This window comes from Oncorhynchus tshawytscha, linkage group LG19 (genome assembly GCF_018296145.1).
Source record: "Oncorhynchus tshawytscha isolate Ot180627B linkage group LG19, Otsh_v2.0, whole genome shotgun sequence".
NCBI lineage: Eukaryota > Metazoa > Chordata > Actinopteri > Salmoniformes > Salmonidae > Oncorhynchus > Oncorhynchus tshawytscha.
The window spans coordinates 51,539,359-51,560,501 of NC_056447.1; positions in this window are offsets into that span (position 1 = coordinate 51,539,359).

Consider the following 21,143-nt stretch of genomic DNA (forward strand, 5'->3'; position numbering starts at 1 on the left):
TTGTATGCTGCTGCATTAATGATGTATTATGCCAGGGAGATGTATACTGTAGCTAAGAAAGTAATACTAAGTGTATGTTGTGTAGTAAGCTGTTAGTAGCCCATGTGCCTCACCCTAATAATTTGGTCTATTTTCACCTCTTAATTTCACCTACTGTTCTGACTTGGTGATGCTTACCTGTTTTTTTCGGCAATCTGTTTTTGAGAAATGTAATCATCAAATGTTGGAAGAGCTTTCATTGTCTGCTTATATGCCCCCTTTATTTATCCTGCGGTTCTGACTTGGTGTACAGGGAGAATACTGTAAGAATGGCCCATGTTCTGAATTCTGTCGCTGTACATTTCAAAAGTGCTGAGCAAATAGTTATATTGACTACTGTACGGCCGTCCTAGCTCGCTCATTAATGTCTTAATTGAAATGATGGATTGCCTCTTATCCACTTGTCGTCCCCTTATGCCATAGTTTGTACATCTCAATTGTCAGTAGAAACCACATTTGTCGAAGCAAGTCAGCCATATCAGCAATTTTTTTTTAAAGACAGTAAATGGGGCTGAATGAAGTGTTTCACTGCCAGACAAGGCTTCGCTGATAGCCAGGTGTAGCAGTGGTAAGGTGTTGGGACTGCTTTATATAGGCCCTAACAGTTTGTTTCTCTCTTCCCATTTACATGCTAAAATCAAAACTGATCAGCACGTCTGAAGTCAATAGACTTAGGGGAGACCAGGGACAGTTGGGACACGTCTTATTATTTCTTCCTAGTGATATTAAATAGCTATCATCTCCTGTGCCTCAGGATGTCTGTTTCTCTGGGTGACTTCACTAAACCAGTTCCTAGCTAAGCAACATCCCGCCTCTCCATGTGTTCCTCAGGACGTCTGTTTCTCTGGGCAACTTTAAACATATTTCTTCATCCTGCCTAGAGAGGGGTGAGAATAAATCATTGTTATTCCAGTCCTCCCACCATGCATCACACCGATTCACACCGCACCTGCTTGCTGCAGTGCCAGAAGAGGAGAGGGAGATGGAGAAGGAGGAGAGAGGAAGAGAGGGAGGGAGAGGAAGAGAGAGAGAGGGAGGGAGACAGGGAGGGAGAGGAAGAGAGGGAGGGAGAGGAAGAGAGGGGGACGGTGAAGGAGGAGAGAGGGAGAAGGAGAGGGAGGGAGAGGAAGAGAGGGGGACGGTGAAGGAGGAGAGAGGGAGAAGGAGAGGGAGAGAGAGGAAGAGAGGGAGGGAGAGAGAGAGAGAGAGAGAGGGGAGGGAGAGGAAGAGAGAATATTGAATAGGGAACGAATGAAGAGTGAATGGTGAATGTGGGCTGCAATGTAGGAACATTTGGAACAATGTTAAAACAAACACCATTACGCAACAGCTACCGAGGGATTACTACAAACATTTTTTTTTTAATCAAGTGTCTTTTCAGTCAGACCCTTCCCTCTCTCTTACCCCTCCCTCCCCCTGTATCTCCCTCTTTCTCTCTCTCTCTCTCTCTGACCTCGGTGTGATATTGCGTTGGTAGTGCTGTTGTTCACCATCTGTTGACCAAGTTTGGCACCGTAGTGTGTGTTTCCTGCACCACACCTCTCCTGTTGGGAACATTATTCACAATCACTCTGTCTCGGATTTCAACTCACTGGTCATTCAATCTCTTGCTGGTTTGGGGACACGTATTATTTTAGTTAACCCTTATTTTACCAGGCAAGTTGACTGAGAACACATTCTAATTGACAGCAACGACCTGGGGAATAGTTACAGGAGAGAGGGGGGTGTGAATGAGCCAATTGTAAGATGGGGATGATTAGGTGATGGTGATGGTATGAGGGCCAGATGGGACACATGTATTAGATCATCAATAAATTCAAATCATCACATACTGTATTTGAAGTATTTTCAATCACATCTTAACCATTATGGGATCTTATCCATTCCTAATCTTTACTACTCAACACTTAAGCAAACCACCAAGTATACAGATCATTATAAGCATAAGATAAGATGCGTACATCTGTTTTTGTAGTTTTCATTGTTGTTATTGACAATAGGTTGTTGTTATCGAAAGAGGAACTAACCAAATAGTTTTGCTGTTTTCTTAGTCCATAAACTGAAAACGTCTTTGTAGCAACCTACCGGTACACAGCCTCAGTCTGGATCTTTGAAGTTGTTGTGTGTTTGTTTAGCTAATGTTTCCCTGTACATTTCCTACAGAGAGGCCAACAGAAATCCAATCTCTACCATCAGCCAGCCGGCCCAAAAAAATGACATTTCATTTGTCATGTGGAAGCCAAATCTAATCTGTTAGTTTAATGATAGGAGAAGAACCCATTTGACTCTGAATACCAGCGAGGCCGTGTATAGGAGCTATTTGTTCCGACGTTTTATTGCTTATCACATCTCAACAGTTTAATGCTTATAAAAAGAGATCCATCACTTTTAGAATTGTGATGCTCGTCGTTGTTTTTCACGTTCACAGTTTTAATGTTCATGACGTTGACAAGAATCCCCAATAGCATTTGATTACAAGGCACTTGCAGTGTCACGATCGTCATATTCAGCGGACCAAGGCGCAGTGTGAGTATAGTTCCACACATTTTATCTCAGTGAAACAAACAAAACAATAAAGAAACAATGAAACGTGAAGTCATGACGTGCACACAGGCAACTAAACACAAACAACATCCCACAAACACAGGTGGGGAAATGGCTACCTAAATATGATCCCCAATCAGAGGCAACGATAAACAGCTGCCTCTATTTGCGAACCATTTTAGCACCTAGTCTCGCCCTGACCTACTACATCATAGAGAACCAAGGGCTCTCTATGGTCAGAGTGTGACAGTACCCCCCCAATCCGCCCGCAAAACCTGAAACCAAATGGGGAGGGTGGGGGGTGATTAGTGTCTGTGGCGGCTCCGGTGCAGGTCGTAGCCCCCGCCCAGACCCCGGATCCGGCCATGGCGCTGGGCTGAACGCTGTGCCTGGAAGCTCCGGACCGTTGACCGTCGCTGGAGGTTCCGGACCATGGACCGTCGTTGGAGGTACCGGACCGTGGACCGTCGTTGGATGTACCGGATTGTGGACCGTCGCTGGAGGTTCCGGACTGTGAACCGTCTCCGGAAATTCTGGACTGTGAATTCGCACTGGAGGCCTAGTGCGTGGAGCCGGTACAGGTGGCACCAGACTGATGACCCGCTCTTCAGCCCGCCTGCGCTACAGCCTACTCCTTGCTAACCCCTCTCTCCGGTTTCCTTCCTCACATTGTTCCATCGACTCTGGCACTCTCCTCGGCTCGACCGGCCACCCCTCATGCCTCCCCCACCCTAAAAAAACAGAATTATTGGGGATTCTGTGGCCGTGGTGCCCGGTGTCATCGCTGTTCTTCCATGCTCCTTGGCGACTCCCACCAAGGAAGTGTCTCGTGTCCTCCCATGATTTCCTCCCATGTCCAAAACACCTTCAAGGCACGCCGCTTGGTCCTTGCGTGGTGGAATAAGAATCCCCAATAGCATTTGATTACAAGGCACTTGCAGTGTCACGATCGTCGTATTCAGCGGACCAAGGCGCAGCGTGAGTATAGTTCCACATTTTTTATCTCAGTGAAACAAACAAAACAATAAAGAAACAATGAAACGTGAAGTCATGACGTGCACACAGGCAACTAAACACAAACAACATCCCACAAACACAGGTGGGGAAATGGCTACCTAAATATGATCCCCAATAGAAATAGACATACTAGAACACCCCCTAATCACGCCCTGACCTACTACACCATAGAGAACCAAGGACTCTCTATGGTCAGGGCGTGACATGCAGTGCCTTCAGAAAGTTCACACCCCTTGACTAATACAACATTTTGTTGTGTTACAGCCTGAATTTAAAAAAAATATTCGCCCATCTACGCACAATACCTCATAATGACAAAGGGAAAACATGTTTTTAGACATTTTTTTCAGATGTAATCAAAATAAAATATAGAAATATCTCATTTAGATACTCATTTAAGTATCCACACCACTACGTCAATACTAGAACCACCTTTGGCAACGATTAAATCTGTGAGTTTTTCTGGAAAAGTCTCTAAGAGCTTTCCACACCTGGATTGTGCCACATTTACCAATTCTTTCTTCAGGGTCTGTGAAATTGGTTGTTGATCATTGCTAGACAAGCATTTTCAGGTCCTGCCATAAATGCTTATGTGGTTTTAATTCTAAACTGTAACTCGGCCACTCAGGAACATTCACTGTCTTCTTGGTAAGCAACTCCAATGAAGATTCGACCTTATGTTTTAGGATAATTGTTGTACTGAAAGGTAAATTAATCTCCCAGTGTCTGGTGGAAAGCAGATTGAACCAGGTTTTCCAGTCCCTGCAACTGAAAAACATACCACAGATTGATGCTGTCACCACCATGCTTCACCGTAGGGATGGTGCCAGGTTTCCTTCTGACGTGACGCTTGGCATTCAGGCCAAAGAGTTCAATCTTGGTTTCATCAGACCAAATGATCTTGTTCCTCATGGTCTGAGAGTCCATTAGGTGCCTTTTGGCAAACGGTTGGTTGTCCTTCTGGAAGGTTGTCCCATCTCCACAGAGGAACTCTGGAGCTCTGTCAGAGTGACCATCAGGTTCTTGGTCACCTCCCTGACCAAGGCCCGTCTCCCCCGATTTATCAGTTTGGCCGGGCAGACAACTCCAGGAAGAGCTGGTCGCCCGTTTCCAAACCTCTTCCATTTAAGAATGATTTAACAATGATGGAGAAGTCTGTGTTGTTGCAGACCTGTCACAGAACTCTATGGATAATTCCTTCAACCTCATGGCTTGGTTTTCGCTCTGACATGCACTGTCAACTGTGAGACCTTTAAATAGACAGGTGTGTGCCTTTCCAAATCATGTCCAATCAATTGAATTTACCAGAGATGGACTCCAATCAAGTTGTAGAAACATCTCAAGGATGATCAATGGAAACAGGAAACAGGATGCTCCTGAGCTCAATTTCAAGTCTCACAGCAAAAGGTCTGAATACTTACAGTGGCAAGAAAAAAAAACAAAAGAGATCTCAGAAGACCTAAGATTCAGAATTGTTGACTTGCATAAATATGGAAAGGGTTACAAAGGTATCTCTAAAAGCCTTGATGTTCATCAGTCCACGGTAAGACAAATTGTCGATAAGTGGAGAAAGTTCAGCACTGTTGCTACTCTCCCTAGGAGTGGCCGTCCTGCAAAGTGGATTGCAAGAGCACAGCGCAGAATGCTCAATGAGGTTTAAGAAGAGTGAGCTAAAGACATACAAAAATCTCTGGAACATGCTAACATCTCTGTTGACGATTGTACGATACATAAAATACGAAACAAGAATGGTGTTCATGGGAGGACACAACGGAAGAAGCCACTGTTGTCCAAAAAATTGCTGCACGTCTGAAGTTTGCAAAAGTGCACAAAAAGCTCAACAGAAGTTAGATGATGCAACAGGACAACAACCCAAAACAAAGAGGTAAATCAACAACAGAATGGCTTCAACATAGAAAATATGCCTTCTGGAGTGGCCCAGTCAGAGTCCTGACCTCAACCCGATTGAGATGACGTGTATATCCCCCCCCCCAAGCAGACACCTCGTACTTCATTGGACTCTATGTAAACTGGAAACAACATATCCTGAGGCTGCATTTACCCGTGACACGGGTTGGCAAAACTCTGGATCATTGCTTCTCTAATTTCCGCACCGCATACAAAGCCCTCCCTCGCCCTCCTTTCGGCAAATCTGACCAGGACTCCATTTTGTTGCTCCCAGCCTATAGACAGAAACTAAAACAGGAAATGCCCGTGCTCAGGTCTGTTCAACGCTGGTCCGACCAATCTGATTCCATGCTTCAAGATTGCTTCGATCACGTGGACTGGGATATGTTCCGGATAGCATCGGACAACAACATTGATGTATACGCTGATTCGGTGAGCGAGTTTATTAGCAAGTGCATTGATGATGATGTACCCAAGGTGCCTATTAAAACCTTCCCCAACTCAAAGTCGTGGATTGATGGCATCATTCGTGAAGAACTGAAAGCGCTGCTTTTAATCATGGCAAGTCGACTGGAAACATGACCAAATACAAACAGTGTAGATATTCCCTCCGCAAGCTAAGCGTCAGTATAGAGACAAAGTAGAGTTGCAATTCAACGGCTCAGACACGGGACATATGTGGCAGGGTCTACAGTCAATCACGGACTACAAAAACAAAACCAGCCCCATCGCGGTCACCGATGTCTTGCTCACAGACAAACTAAACAACTTCTTTGTTTGTTTTGAGGACAATACAGTGCCACTGACATGGCCAGGTACCAAAACCTGCGGTCTCTCCTTCACCGCAGCCAAAGTGAGTAAAACATTTAAATGTTTTAACCCTCGTAAGGCTGCTGGCCCATACGAAATCCCTAGCCGCGTACTGAGAGCAGCTGGACAAGAGGAATACCTATGTAAGAATGCTGTACATCGATTACAGCTCAGCATTTAACACCATAGTACCCTCCAAACTCGTCATTAAGCTCGAGACCCTGGGTTTCGACCCCACACTGTGCAACTGGATCCTGTACTTTCTGACGGGTCGCCCCCAGGTGGTGAGGGTAGGAAACAACATCTCCACTGATCCTCAACACTGGGGCCCCACAAGGGTGCGTTCTCAGCCCTCTCCTGTACTTCCTGTTCACACATGACTGCGTGGCCATGCACGCCTCCAACTCAATCATCAAGTTTGCAGAAGAAACTACAGTGGTAGACTTGATTACCAACAACGACTAGACGGCCTACAGGGAGGAGGTGAGGGTCCTCAGAGTGTGTTGTCAGGAAAATAACCTCACAATTAACGTCAACAAAACAAAGGAGATGATCGTGGACTTCAGGAAACAGCAGAGGGAGCACCCCCCTAACCACAACAAATGTACAGTAGTGGAGAAGGTGGAAAGCTTTAAGTTCCTCGGCGTACACATCATGGACAAACAAATGGTCCACACACACAGACAGCGTCGTGAAGAAGGCGCAACAGCGCCTCTTCAACCTCAGGAGGCTGAAGAAATTTGGCTTGTCACCAAAAACGCCCACAAAGTTTTACAGATGCACAATCGAGAGCATCCTGTCGGGCTGTATCACCGCCTGGTACGGCAACTGCTCCGCCCACAATCGCAAGGCTCTCCAGAGGGTCGTGAGGTCTGCACAACGCATCACCGGGGGCAAACTATCTGCCCTCCAGGACACCTACACCACCTGATGTCACAGGAAGACCAAAAAGGTCATCAAGGACAACATCCACCCGAGCCACTGCCTGTTCACCCAGCTATCATCCAGAAGGTGAGGTCAGTACAGGTGCATCAAAGCTGGGACCAAGAGACTGAAAAACGCTTCTATTTCATTGCCATTAGACTGTTAAACAGCCACCACTAACATTGAGTGGCTGCTGCCAACATACAGACTCAATCTATAGCCACTTAAATGTACATATTCTTAATCATTCCTTTAGATTTGTGTGTATACGCTAGTTGTTGTGAAATTGTTATATTACTTGTTAGATTTTACTTCACGGTCGGAACTAGAAGCACAAGCATTTCACTTCACTCACATTAACATCTGCTAACCATGTATGTGACCAATAACATTTGATTTGATTTGAGAAGCTGTGGCATGACCTCAAGAGAGCAGTTCACACCAGACATCCCAAGAATATTGCTGAACAATTTTGTTAAGAGGAATGGTCCAAAATTCCTCCTGACCGTTGTGCAGGTCTAATCCACAACTACAGATAATGTTTGGTTGAGGTTATTGCTGCCAAAGGAGGGTCAACTAGTTATTAAATCCAAAGGTTCACATATTTTTTCCCACCCTGCACTGTGAATGTCTATATGGTGTGTTCATTAAAGACATGGAAACATATCATTTGTTTGTGGGTTATTAGTTTAAGCAGACCGTGTTTGTCTATTGTTGTGACAGAGATAAAGATCAGATCTTATGACCAATTTATACCGAATTCCAGATATTTCCAAGGGGCCCCAAATACTTTTTCTTGGCAATGTACATAAATAAGGCATTTCTGTTTTTTAATTTGTAATAAATTGGCAAAGATAATCTTATCCTGTTTTCACTTTGTCATTATGAGGTAGTGTGTGTAGATTGATGATAATTATTTCATTTAATCTATTTATTTAATCCACGTAATGTAATAAAATGTGGAAAAAGGGAAGAGGTCTGAATACTTTCTGAATGTATATTGTCCTCCCGGTATAAGTATTCATTTCAAGGATGCAATTTCCTTTAAGTAGCCATTTCAGAAAATACATTTTAAATTCGATCTATCCAATTTGAAATGTCCGTCCATCTGATACATTCATGTTTACAGAGATGAGTTGTGCAGTCACTAGAGCGGGAGCCACAATTAATTAAGGAGACGCAATAGGCATTCATACAGTCTTCCTTCCTGGTACAAGACGTTATTTCTAAGTGGTCATTTCAACAACAATCCATTTATATTTACCAAGACGGGTTGTAAATATAGAATAGCACTCTCCCCTCATGAGACATGGTTAAACTGCCATCCAATCAGAGATGAGTTTTACAGTACAGTCTAAAGAGCACCACTCACCTCGCTGCTTATAGTAATTATACATAGAATTTTCAAGACACCCAAAGTAACTATACATAGACAAGATAATCAGCAGGTTTACTGTAGCACCACTTTCCTCTCCTTACAGAGGAAGTAAGGACAAGTAGTCATCTCTATTAGTCCTGTAAGAGTAGTCATCTCTATTAGTCCTGTAGAGTAGTCATCTCTATTAGTCCAGTAGAGTAGTCATCTCTATTAGTCCTGTAAGAGTAGTCATCTCTATTAGTCCTGTAGAGTAGTCATCTCTATTAGTCCTGTAGAGTAGTCATCTCTATTAGTCCTGTAGAGTAGTCATCTCTATTAGTCCTGTAGAGTAGTCATCTCTATTAGTCCTGTAAGAGTAGTCATCTCTATTAGTCCTGTAGAGTAGTCATCTCTATTAGTCCTGTAGAGTAGTCATCTCTATTAGTCCTGTAGAGTAGTCATCTCTATTAGTCCTGTAGAGTAGTCATCTCTATTAGTCCTGTAAGAGTAGAGTAGTCATCTCTATTAGTCCTGTAGAGTAGAGTCATCTATATTAGTCCTGTAGAGTAGTCATCTCTATTAGTCCTGTAAGAGTAGAGTAGTCATCTCTATTAGTCCTGTAGAGTAGTCATGTATATTAGTCCTGTAGAGTAGTCATCTCTATTAGTCCTGTAGAGTAGTCATCTCTATTAGTCCTGTAGAGTAGAGTAGTCATCTCTATTAGTCCTGTAGAGTAGTCATCTCTATTAGTCCTGTAGAGTAGTCATCTCTATTAGTCCTGTAGAGTAGTCATCTCTATTAGTCCTGTAGAGTAGTCATCTCTATTAGTCCTGTAGAGTAGTCATCTCTATTAGTCCTGTAGAGTAGTCATCTCTATTAGTCCTGTAGAGTAGTCATCTCTATTAGTCCTGTAAGAGTAGAGTAGTCATCTCTATTAGTCCTGTAGAGTAGTCATCTCTATATTAGTCCTGTAGAGTAGAGTAGTCATCTCTATTAGTCCTGTAGTCATCTCTATTAGTCCTGTAGAGTAGTCATCTCTATTAGTCCTGTAGAGTAGTCATCTCTATTAACCCTGTAGTAGTCATCTATATTAGTCCTGTAGTCATCTCTATTAGTCCTGTAGAGTAGTCATCTCTATTAGTCCTGTAGAGTAGTCATCTCTATTAGTCCTGTAGAGTAGTCATCTCTATTAGTCCTGTAGAGTAGTCATCTCTATTAGTCCTGTAGAGTAGTCATCTCTATTAGTCCTGTAGAGTAGTCATCTCTATTAGTCCTGTAGAGTAGTCATCTCTATTAGTCCTGTAGAGTAGTCATCTCTATTAGTCCTGTAGAGTAGTCATCTCTATTAGTCCTGTAGAGTAGTCATCTCTATTAGTCCTGTAGAGTAGTCATCTCTATTAGTCCTGTAGAGTAGTCATCTCTATTAGTCCTGTAAGAGTAGAGTAGTCATGTCTATTAGTCCTGTAGAGTAGAGTAGTCATCTATATTAGTCCTTTAAGAGTAGAGTAGTCATCTCTATTAGTCCAGTAGAGTAGTCATCTCTATTAGTCCTGTAGAGTAGAGTAGTCATCTATATTAGTCCTGTAGAGTAGAGTAGTCATCTCTGTTAGTTCAGTAGAGTAGTCATCTATATTAGTCCTGTAGAGTAGTCATCTCTATTAGTCCTTTAAGAGTAGAGTAGTCATCTCTATTAGTCCTGTAGAGTAGAGTAGTCATCTATATTAGTCCTGTAGAGTAGAGTAGTCATCTATATTAGTCCTGTAGAGTAGAGTAGTCATCTCTATTAGTCCAGTAGAGTAGTCATCTATATTAGTCCTGTAGAGTAGAGTAGTCATCTCTATTAGTCCAGTAGAGTAGTCATCTATATTAGTCCTGTAGAGTAGAGTAGTCATCTCTATTAGTCCTGTAGAGTTGTCGTCTATATTAGTCCAGTAGAGTTGTCATCTCTATTAGTCCAGGATAGTAGTCTTCTCTATTAGTCCTTTAAGAGTAGAGTAGTCATCTCTATTAGTCCTGTAGAGTAGTCATCTCTATTAGTCCTGTAGAGTAGTCATCTCTATTAGTCCTGTAGAGTAGTCATCTCTATTAGTCCAGTAGAGTAGAGTGGTAATTTCTAATTGGATGGGATTGGGTAAACTGACCATCCATCCAGTTCATGTTTACTTAGATGAGTTGTACAGTAGCTAGGGGTACGACGATGTCCCAAATGGGCAAGAGCCTACCTCCTCCTTTCCTTACTGCTGGCAACCAATTTGTGTCCGAGGCCAGTCCGTATCTCTGCTGGTGGACTGCCGGAGAATGATGACTAAAATGGTTATATGAGCAACAGAGAACCACTGGATGTAAGGGGAGCGTACTGGCAGTAGAGAGGTCAGACGCAGGAGAAAAAAACTGTTTCTAAATGGCGCATTAATAACAAACAACAAAACCACTGGAAAAAAAGAAGAATCAAATAATGGGTCCAGCACTTACAGTAAACAATCACCCACAAGGACATGAGGGGGAACAGAGAGGTAAATACACACCAGGACAGACATGCTCAAGGACATGAGGGGGAACAGAGGGGTAAATACACACCAGGACAGACGAGAACTTACAGTAAACAATCACCCACAAGGACATGAGGGGGAACAGAGAGGTAAATACACACCAGGACAGACGAGCACTTACAGTAAACAATCACCCACAAGGACATGAGGGGGAACAGAGGGGTAAATACACACCAGGACAGACGTGCACAAGGACATGAGGGACGTGCACAAGGACAGAGGGGAGGGGTAAATACACACCAGGACAGACGTGCACAAGGACATGAGGGGGAACAGAGAGGTAAATACACACCAGGACAGACGTGCACAAGGACATGAGGGGGAACAGAGGGGTAAATACACACCAGGACAGACGTGCACAAGGACATGAGGGGGAACAGAGGGGTAAATACACACCAGGACAGACGTGCTCAAGGACATGAGGGGGAACAGAGGGGTAAATACACACCAGGACAGACGTGCTCAAGGACATGAGGGGGAACAGAGGGGTAAATACACACCAGGACAGATGTGCTCAAGGACATGAGGGGGAACAGAGGGGTAAATACACACCAGGACAGACGTGCTCAAGGACATGAGGGGGAACAGAGGGGTAAATACACAACATGTAATTGATGGGATTGGAACCAGGTGTAAAGGAAGACAAGACAAAACCAATGGAAAATGAAAAATGGATCAGTGATGGCTAGAAGGTCATTGACGTCGACCGCCGAACACCGCCCGAACAAGGAGAGGGACCGACTTCGGCCGACGTCGTGACACTGGGTACACACGTCATTTCAAAGTCTAGTTTTGGTTTACTTTTGGTTGAGTTGTCAACTAATGTGAATTCAACGTGAAATCAACCCCCCAAAAAGTCAGCATGTCATTGGATCTAAGTAAAAATGTGGGTGAAGGGGCCTCCCGAGTGGCCCAGCGGTCTACGGCACTGCATCACAGTGCCAGGGGTGTCACTACAGACCCGGGTTTGATCCCAGGCTGCGTCGCAGCCAGTCACAACCTGGAGACTCATGAGGCGGCGCACAATTGGCCCAGCGTTGTCCAGATTTGTGGTGGTTTTATCCGGCTGGGATGTCCTTGTCCCATCGCGCTCTAGCGACTCCTTGTGGCAGGCCAGGTGCATGCACGTTGACTTCGGTTGCCAGCTGTATGGTGTTTCCTCCAACACATTGGTGTGGTTGGCTTCCGGGTTAAGCGAGCAGTGTGGCTTGGCGGGGTCGTGTTTCAGAGGACGCATGGTTCTCGACCTTTGCCTTTCCCGAGTCCGTACGGGAGTTGCAGCGATGGGACAAGACAGTAACTACCAATTGGGGAGAAAAAGGGGTTAAAAGTACCCCAAAAAAGTTGGGTGAACAAAATCCGTAATTCCCTTATTATGTTGATGACTTTATGCAAACTTAATCAGTTTTCCTTGTTGATTCAACGTCATTACATTGAATTTTGGGGTTGAAATGATGTGGAAACAACATTGATTCAACCAGTTTTTTGCCCAGTGGGGGGACCCTTTCGCTTCACACTGCTCCTGAGTAATATCCACTTCCTGCTTAGCCAAGGACAGATGCATCACTCCGCTGTGACTCAGGCTGGACGGAACAGAGGGAACTATATCACATACACATCAGAACATCGTGTTTTTAAAGTTGTTGTTTGAAAAGAACACGTTCTGGTACAACCCAAACACGTTCTGGTACAACCCAAACACATTCTGGTACAACCCAAACATGTTCTGCTACAACCCAAACACGTTCTGGTACAACCCAAACACGTTCTGGTACAACCCAAACACATTCTGGTACAACCCAAACATGTTCTGCTACAACCCAAACACGTTCTGGTACAACCCAAACACGTTCTGGTACAACCCAAACACGTTCTGGTACAACCCAAAGCACAAACAATCACACACGTGTGTATGCATGCATGCGTGTGTGTGACCCCATGCCAGACGTGTGTGTGTGTGTGTGTGTGTGTGTGTGTGTGTGTGTGTGTGTGTGTGCGTGTGCATGTGCATGCATGCATGCGTGTGTGTGACCCCATGCCAGACTGTGTGTGTGTGTGTGTGTGCGCGCGTGCGTGTGCATGCATGCATGCGTGTGTGTGACCCCATGCCAGACTGTGTGTGTGTGTGTGTGCGCGCGTGTATGCATGCATGCGTGTGTGTGACCCCATGCCAGACTCTGTGTGTGTGTGTGTGTGTGTGTGTGTGTGCACGTGTGTATGCATGCATGCGTGTGTGACCCCATGCCAGACTGTGTGTGTGTGTGCCAGACTGTGTGTGTGTGCCCCATGCCAGACTGTGTGTGCATGCATCCGTGTGTGTTTGACCCCATGCCAGACTGTGTGTGTGTGACCCCATGCCAGACTGTGTGTGTGTGACCCCATGCCAGACTGTGTGTGTGTGACCCCATGCCAGACTGTGTGTGTGTGACCCCAACTCAACTGCCTGGTTATGTTTGTCCATGACCACGTCGCCAACAACACACAATGCAACAGTCAACGTGTACAGTCTCATGGGGGCGGATGACGTCAACACATGTGCTTCATTTCCCCCATCCTTCAGGCAGAGCAGAGCTGAGGTGAAAGATATCATTCTCTGTGCAGGAGACTTGGGTTGATACAGCTGTGTCCTGAGGAGAGGTGTTTAAAGCTGGAAGGATGGAACATGGATTTCGGGCCCTAACCAGCTCGGCTAGTAGACGACAGGTCCTAAATCAGTGCCATACGATATTTGAAAGACAAACCATTTTCCCTAAACACTATTCACATTTTCCACTAAAAAAAGAAGCTTAATTAGCTTCATTTCCATCTATTGTTAAGAGTCTCCCTACACAGGTCCTGCAGGGTTCAGATGTTCAGAGAGGTGATGATCTATGTACAGGAGAAGATCTGTCTAAGTTCCTGAGTGCTGAAATAGAGGCATCATCTGTAATCAAAATCCTATCAAATCAAATTTGATTAGTCTAATGCGCCGAATACAACAGGTGTAGTAGACCTTACAGTGAAATGCTTACTTACCCTTAACCAACAATGCAGTTAAAAAAAATATGGATAAGAATAAGAAATAAAAGTAACAAGTAATTAAAGAGCAGCAGTAAAATAACAATAGCGAGACTATATACAGGGGATTACCAGTACAGAGTCATTGTGGAGGCTATATACAGGGTGTACCGGTACAGAGTCAATGTGGAGGCTATATACAGGGGGTACCGGTACAGTGTCAATGTGGAGGCTATATACAGGGGGTACCGGTACAGAGTCAATGTGGAGGCTATATACAGGGGGTACCGGTACAGAGTCAATGTGGAGGCTATATACAGGGGGGTACCGGTACAGGGTCAATGTGGAGACTATATACAGGGGGTACCGGTACAGAGTCATTGTGGAGACTACATACAGGGGTACGGGTACAGAGTCAATGTGGAGGCTATATACAGGGGGTACGGGTACAGAGTCAATGTGGCGACTATATACAGGGGGTACCGGTACAGAGTCATTGTGGAGACTATATGCAGGGGGTACCGGTACAGAGTCATTGTGGAGACTATATACAGGGGGGTACCGGTACAGGGTCAGTGTGGAGACTATATACAGGGGGTACGGGTACAGAGTCAATGTGGAGGCTATATACAGGGGGTACGGGTACAGAGTCAATGTGGAGACTATATACAGGGGTACCAGTACAGAGTCATTGTGGAGACTATATACAGGGGGTACCGGTACAGAGTCAATGTGGAGGCTGTATACAGGGGTACCAGTACAGAGTCATTGTGGAGACTATATACAGGGGGTACCGGTACAGAGTCAATGTGGAGGCTATATACAGGGGTACCGGTACAGAGTCAATGTGGAGGCTATATACAGGGGGTACCGGTACAGAGTCATTGTGGAGACTATATACAGGGGGGGTGTACCGGTACAGGGTCAATGTGGAGACTATATACAGGGGGTACCGGTACAGAGTCATTGTGGAGACTATATACAGGGGGTACGGGTACAGAGTCAATGTGGAGGCTATATACAGGGGGTACGGGTACAGGGTCAATGTGGTGAGTATATACAGGGGTACCGGTACAGAGTCAATGTGGAGGCTATATACAGGGGTACGGGTACAGAGTCAATGTGGAGGCTATATACAGGGTGTACCGGTACAGAGTCAATGTGGAGGCTATATACAGGGGGTACGGGTACAGAGTCATTGTGGAGACTATATACAGGGGGGTACAGGTACAGGGCCAATGTGGAGACTATATACAGGGGGTACCGGTACAGAGTCATTGTGGAGACTATATACAGGGGGTACGGATACAGAGTCAATGTGGAAGCTATATTCAGGGGGTACGGGTACAGAGTCAATGTGGCGACTATATACAGAGGGGGGGGGTACCGGTACAGGGTCAATGTGGAGACTATATACAGGGGTACCGGTACAGAGTCAATGTGGAGACTATATACAGGGGTACCGGTACAGAGTCATGGTGGAGACTATATACAGGGGGTACCGGTACAGAGTCAATGTGGAGGATGTATACAGGGGTACCGGTACAGAGTCATTGTGCAGACTATATACAGGGGGTACCGGTACAGAGTCAATGTGGAGACTATATACAGGGGTACCGGTACAGAGTCAATGTGGAGGCTACATACAGGGGGTACCGGTACAGAGTCATTGTGGAGACTATATACAGGGGGGTACCGGTACAGGGTCAATGTGGAGACTATATACAGGGGTACCGGTACAGAGTCATTGTGGAGACTATATACAGGGGTAAGGGTACAGAGTGAATGTGGAGGCTATATACAGGGGGTACGGGTACAGAGTCAATGTGGCGACTATATACAGGGGTACCGGTACAGAGTCATTGTGGAGACTATATACAGGGGGTACCGGTACAGAGTCATTGTGGAGACTATATACAGGGGGGTACCGGTACAGGGTCAATGTGGAGACTATATACAGGGGTACCGGTACAGAGTCAATGTGGAGACTATATACAGGGGTACGGGAACAGAGTCAATGTGGAGGCTATATACAGGGGTATGGGTACAGAGTCAATGTGGAGGCTATATACAGGGTGTTCCAGTACCAAGTCAATGTGGAGACTATATACAGGGGGTACGGGTACAGAGTCAATGTGAGGCTATATACAGGGGGTACCGGTACAGAGTCAATGTGGAGGCTACATACAGGGGGTACCGGTACAGAGTCATTGTGGAGACTATATACAGGGGGTACCGGTACAGGGTCAATGTGGAGACTATATACAGGGGGTACCGGTACAGAGTCATTGTGGAGACTATATACAGGGGGTAAGGGTACAGAGTCAATGTGGAGACTATATACAGGGGGTACTGGTACAGAGTCAATGTGGCGACTATATACAGGGGGTACCGGTACAGAGTCATTGTGGAGACTATATACAGGGGGTACCGGTACAGAGTCATTGTGGAGACTATATACAGGGGGGTACCGGTACAGGGTCAATGTGGAGACTATATACAGGGGGTACCGGTACAGAGTCAATGTGGAGACTATATACAGGGGTACGGGTACAGAGTCAATGTGGAGGCTATATACAGGGTGTACCAGTACCAGAGTTAATGTGGAGGCTATATACAGGGGTACCGGTACAGAGTCATTGTGGAGACTATATACAGGGGGTACGGGTACAGAGTCAATGTGGAGGCTATATACAGGGGGTACCGGTACAGAGTCAATGTGGAGGCTATATACAGGGGTACGGATACAGAGTCATTGTGGAGACTATATACAGGGGGTACCGGTACAGGGTCAATGTGGAGAATATACAGGGGTACCGGTACAGAGTCATTGTGGAGACTATATACAGGGGTACGGTACAGAGTCAATGTGGAGGCTATATACAGGGGGTACGGGTACAGAGTCAATGTGGCGACTATATACAGGGGGGTACCGGTACAGGGTCAATGTGGAGACTATATACAGGGGGTACCGGTACAGAGTCATTGTGGAGACTATATACAGGGGTACCGGTACAGAGTCAATGTGGAGGCTATATACAGGGGTACCGGTACAGAGTCAATGTGGAGGCTATATACAGGGGGTACGGGTACAGAGTCAATGTGGCGACTATATACAGGGGGTACCGGTACAGAGTCATTGTGGAGACTATATACAGGGGGGTACCGGTACAGGGTCAATGTGGAGACTATATACAGGGGGTACCGGTACAGAGTCATTGTGGAGACTATATACAGGGGGTACGGTACAGAGTCAATGTGGAGGCTATATACAGGGGTACGGTACAGAGTCAATGTGGAGGCTATATACAGGGTGTACCAGTACAGAAGTCAATGTGGAGGCTATATACAGGGGTACCGGTACAGAGTCAATGTGGAGGCTATATATACAGGGGTACCGGTACAGAGTCATTGTGGAGACTATATACAGGGGGGGTACAGGTACAGGGTCAATGTGGAGACTATATACAGGGGTACCGGTACAGAGTCATTGTGGAGACTATCTACAGGGGGTACGGGTACAGAGTCAATGTGGAGGCTATATACAGGGGGTACGGTACAGAGTCAATGTGGCGACTATATACAGGGGTACCGGTACAGAGTCATTGTGGAGACTATATACAGGGGGTACCGGTACAGAGTCATTGTGGAGACTATATACAGGGGGGTACCGGTACAGGGTCAATGTGGAGACTATATACAGGGGGTACCGGTACAGAGTCAATGTGGAGACTATATACAGGCGGTACGGGTACAGAGTCAATGTGGAGGCTATATACAGGGGGTACGGTACAGAGTCAATGTGGAGGCTATATACAGGGTGTACCAGTACAGAGTCAATGTGGAGGCTATATACAGGGGGTACCGGTACAGAGTCATTGTGGAGACTATATACAGGGGGTACGGTACAGAGTCAATGTGGAGGCTATATACAGGGGGTACCGGTACAGAGTCAATGTGGAGACTATATACAGGGGTACGGGTACAGAGTCATTGTGGAGACTATATACAGGGGGTACCGGTACAGGGTCAATGTGGAGACTATATACAGGGGGTACCGGTACAGAGTCATTGTGGAGAATATATACAGGGGGGCTACGGGTACAGAGTCAATGTGGAGGCTATATACAGGGGTACGGGTACAGAGTCAATGTGGCGACTATATACAGGGGGGTACCGGTACAGGGTCAATGTGGAGACTATATACAGGGGGTACCGGTACAGAGTCAATGTGGAGGCTATATACAGGGGGTACGGGTACAGAGTCAATGTGGCGACTATATACAGGGGGTACCGGTACAGAGTCATTGTGGAGACTATATACAGGGGGTACCGGTACAGAGTCATTGTGGAGACTATATACAGGGGGGTACCGGTACAGGGTCAATGTGGCGACTATATACAGGGGTACCGGTACAGAGTCATTGTGGAGACTATATACAGGGGGTACCGGTACAGAGTCATTGTGGAGACTATATACAGGGGGTACGGTACAGAGTCAATGTGGAGGCTATATACAGGGGGTACGGGTACAGAGTCAATGTGGCGACTATATACAGGGGGTACCGGTACAGAGTCATTGTGGAGACTATATGCAGGGGTACCGGTACAGAGTCATTGTGGAGACTATATACAGGGGGGTACCGGTACAGGGTCAGTGTGGAGACTATATACAGGGGGTACGGGTACAGAGTCAATGTGGAGGCTATATACAGGGGTACCGGTACAGAGTCAATGTGGAGACTATATACAGGGGTACCAGTACAGAGTCATTGTGGAGACTATATACAGGGGTACCGGTACAGAGTCAATGTGGAGGCTATATACAGGGGGTACCAGTACAGAGTCATTGTGGAGACTATATACAGGGGTACCGGTACAGAGTCAATGTGGAGGCTATATACAGGGGTACCGGTACAGAGTCAATGTGGAGGCTATATACAGGGGGTACCGGTACAGAGTCATTGTGGAGACTATATACAGGGGAGGGGGTATATACAGGGGTACCGGTACAGGGTCAATGTGGAGACTATATACAGGGGGTACCGGTACAGAGTCATTGTGGAGACTATATACAGGGGGTACGGGTACAGAGTCAATGTGGAGGCTATATACAGGGGTACGGGTACAGGGTCAATGTGGAGAGTATATACAGGGGTACCGGTACAGAGTCAATGTGGAGGCTATATACAGGGGTACGGGTACAGAGTCAATGTGGAGGCTATATACAGGGTGTACCGGTACAGAGTCAATGTGGAGGCTATATACAGGGGGTACGGGTACAGAGTCATTGTGGAGACTATATACAGGGGGGGGTACAGGTACAGGGCCAATGTGGAGACTATATACAGGGGTACCGGTACAGAGTCATTGTGGAGACTATATACAGGGGTACGGATACAGAGTCAATGTGGAAGCTATATACAGGGGGTACGGGTACAGAGTCAATGTGGCGACTATATACAGAGGGGGGGTACCGGTACAGGGTCAATGTGGAGACTATATACAGGGGTACCGGTACAGAGTCAATGTGGAGACTATATACAGGGGGTACCGGTACAGAGTCATGGTGGAGACTATATACAGGGGTACCGGTACAGAGTCAATGTGGAGGGGTATGTATACAGGGGGTACCGGTACAGAGTCAATGTGGAGACTATATACAGGGGGTACCGGTACAGAGTCAATGTGGAGACTATATACAGGGGGTACCGGTACAGAGTCAATGTGGAGGCTATATACAGGGGTACCGGTACAGAGTCATTGTGGAGACTATATACAGGGGGTACCGGTACAGGGTCAATGTGGAGACTATATACAGGGGGTACCGGTACAGAGTCATTGTGGAGACTATATACAGGGGTAAGGTACAGAGTGAATGTGGAGCTATATACAGGGGGTACGGTACAGAGTCAATGTGGAGACTATATACAGGGGTACCGGTACAGAGTCAATGTGGAGACTATATACAGGGGGTACCGGTACAGAGTCATTGTGGAGACTATATACAGGGGGTACCGGTACAGGGTCAATGTGGAGACTATATACAGGGGGTACCGGTACAGAGTCAATGTGGAGACTATATACAGGGGTACGGGAACAGAGTCAATGTGGAGGCTATATACAGGGGGTATGGGTACAGAGTCAATGTGGAGGCTATATACAGGGTGTTCCAGTACAGAAGTCAATGTGGAGACTATATACAGGGGGTACGGGTACAGAGTCAATGTGGAAGGCTATATACAGGGGTACGGGTACAGAGTCAATGTGGAGGCTATATACAGGGGTACGGTACAGAGTCAATGTGGAGACTATATACAGGGGGTACCGGTACAGAGTCAATGTGGAGGCTATATACAGGGGGTACCGGTACAGAGTCATTGTGGAGACTATATACAGGGGGTACCGGTACAGGGTCAATGTGGAGACTATATACAGGGGGTACCGGTACAGAGTCATTGTGGAGACTATATACAGGGGGTACCGGTACAGAGTCAATGTGGAGGCTATATACAGGGGTACTGGTACAGAGTCAATGTGGAGAGCTATATACAGGGGGTACCGGTACAGAGTCATTGTGGAGACTATATACAGGGGGTACCGGTACAGAGTCATTGTGGAGACTATATACAGGGGGGTACCGGTACAGGGTCAATGTGGAGACTATATACAGGGGGTACCGGTACAGAGTCAATGTGGAGACTATATACAGGGGGTACGGGTACAGAGTCAATGTGGAGGCTATATACAGGGTGTACCAGTACCAAGTCAATGTGGAGGCTATATACAGGGGGTACCGGTACAGAGTCATTGTGGAGACTATATACAGGGGGTACGGGTACAGAGTCAATGTGGAGGCTATATACAGGGGGGTACCGGTACAGAGTCAATGTGGAGGCTATATACAGGGGTACGGATACAGAGTCATTGTGGAGACTATATACAGGGGGGGGTACCGGTACAGGGTCAATGTGGAGAATATACAGGGGTACCGGTAC